The sequence below is a fragment of the Mus pahari genome, chromosome 22 (assembly GCF_900095145.1).
Source record: "Mus pahari chromosome 22, PAHARI_EIJ_v1.1, whole genome shotgun sequence".
Lineage (NCBI taxonomy): Eukaryota > Metazoa > Chordata > Mammalia > Rodentia > Muridae > Mus > Mus pahari.
Window position 1 is genome coordinate 1,217,828 of NC_034611.1, and position 2,609 is coordinate 1,220,436.

General features: G+C 40.4%; 1 protein-coding gene across 1 annotated transcript in view; it reads left to right on the forward strand.

The window, feature by feature from the left end:
• Nucleotides 1–2,609, forward strand: part of Eloc (elongin C) — an 18,099-nt gene that overhangs the window by 14,436 nt on the left and 1,054 nt on the right. The gene's annotated exons all lie outside the window — the stretch shown is intronic.

Consider the following 2,609-nt stretch of genomic DNA (forward strand, 5'->3'; position numbering starts at 1 on the left):
TCTCTCTCTCTCTCTCTCTCTCTCTCTCTCTCTCTCTCTCTCTCTCTCTCTCTCTCTCAGATTTATTTCATTTATACATATAGCTCAAAAGAATGAGCTGTCCTCAGACAAACCAGAAGAGGGCATCAGATCCCATTACAGATGGTTGTGAGCCACCATGTGGGTACTGGGAATTGACCTCAGAACCTCTGGAAGAGCAAGCAGCCTTAACCGCTGAGTCATCCCTCCAGCCCCATGACCTATATTCTTAATGTTCTTCCATGAAAAATAAGACATTTCTTCAAAGAAGATACACAAATTACCCCATGATACGTGAAACCATGCACATTAGTCATGGAAATGCTAATAAAAACATGAGTTTCCACTTCATAGCTACTGGGAAAACTAGAATTCTGGTAAAAATCGAAGTCCTTAAAGATCGTTGGTGGCTGGTAAGGTATCTAATGCCCATAATCCCCATAATTAGAGGCTAAGGGAGGAGAGTAGCTTTTTGTTCAAGCCAATGTGGCTCAGTGAGCACTTCCTCGTTTTAATTTTAGGTTTTTTTGTTTGTTTTTGTTTTTAAGGTATATGTGAAGGGAGAGTGTGTACATATGAATGCAGATATGTACAGAGGCCAGGTAGAAATGCCACTCAGGATCCTTAGAACTGGAGTTACAGACAATTGTGAGCTGCCTGGTTTGCCTGCTGGAAACTGGACTAACATTTTTAGCAAAAATAGTACATGATCTTAACTACTGAGCCATCAGCCCCAGCTGCCTGTATAGTATAGCACCTTCCAGTTCTGTGAAAGCTAGCCATCAGAAAGGAAATTTTCAGGTTAATTCCAACTCAAATTTTCTGTGTTCCATAGCCAAAATAAGTTGTGCCTTTAGCAATAGAGGTTTACAATCTTGTGATGGGCTACCAAGAACAACAACAGTACCAGTGTTTTGTGTGTGTATTTAAGGAGTTAACATTGTGTGTGTGTGTGTGTGTGTGTGTGTGTGTGTGTTTACAAATGAGTGAGTTTCCAGAAGGATTTTTCTTACATGTTAGCCCAGTCCCCCAGCTCTGTTCTGCCACCACGTAAGGCTTTGATTCACAGTTTTTTCCTCCTCTGTGTTCATAGTGTGTGTTTGAATTTCTCTTCACCCCATTAATGCCTCATCTCCTCCCCCTCTCATGGCCACTTTCTAGCATCCTGACCTCTACAGACACACTATAAACCTCGAAGGTAGTATGCACATATGGGCAAGAACATGAGACTTAACCTTGCTAAGTTATGTCACTTAGTATTTTCCAGCTTCGTCAATTTTTCTGCAAATTGTTTCATTTTTCGTTATGACTGGATAAAATTCCATTGTGTAGTTATACCCCATTTCCATTATCCATTTATCAGTTTGCAGGCTGGTTCCGTTTCCTAGCTATCGTGAATAAAGCAGCAGTGAGTCCTGATGTGCAGACGCAGACTCATCCTGTAGGAGGATAGAGAGAGGCCTTTGGGTGTATGCCCAGGAGTGGTATAGCTGGATCATATGGTACAGCTAATTTTAGTTTTTTGAACAACAGCCACACGGATTTCCATAGAGACTGCACCAGTTTACACTCCTAGCACCTTGAAGAACATTCCCATTTCCACACATCCTCACAAACATTTGACATCATTTGTTTTCTTGATGGTAGCCATTCAGACTGGGGTGGAATGGAATCAGAAGTTTTCATTTGTATTTCTGTGAATATTATTTGGCTATTGAATGTTTTTAATATGCTTATTAGCCATTTCTGTTTCTTCTTTTGAGAGCTATTTAGTTTGTGGTCAATTTAAAAATAAACATATTTGCTTTTATATATATGAGTGTTTTGCCTGTATATGTATGTTTGTGCACCACATGTATGCATGTTGCCCTCTGGGGACAGAAGAAAGCATTGGTTTCCCTGAAACTAGAGTTATAGGTGGCCCTGAGCTACCATGTGGGTGCTAGGAACTGAAAAAGTTTTGGTGTTTGTGCAGGGTAAGAGATATAGATTTAGTTTTTATTCTTCTTCATGCAGGTAGCCACGCTTAACAGCACGGTTTGTTGAAGAAGCTGTCTTTTCTTCAATGCATATTTTGGTATCTTTGTCAAAAGTCAGGTGGCTGTAGTTGTGGGTCCTGTATTTGGGCCCCCTTTCTATTCCATTGATCTGTGCATCTGTTCTGTGTCAGCACAACATGCTGTTGTTTTTTATTTTTGTTTTTATTACAGAGTAGTATCTGTAGAATAACTTTAAGTCAGGTATGGTGGCACCTCCAGCTGTATCCATTTTAAAAGTTGTTTCCTTTTAACTTTTTATTCTTTCTAAATTTCCAATCCCACTCATCTCCCCATCCCTTCATATCTGTCCTCCCCCTCCCAAAATAAAAACTAAAACAAACAAACAAAACCCAAAACATCTTGACCAGGAAACTGCAGTGTGTCCCATAGTATACCCTTTGTCCACACATATTTATTTGCAAATGTTAATTGCAATGAGTGATTGGTCTGCTTCAAAGCCTCTGGCTTCTGCTACATCATCTAGACTGGACCTTCACGGAGACTGCTCAGCTTCTGCTACATCATCTAGACTGGACCTTCACGGAGACTGCC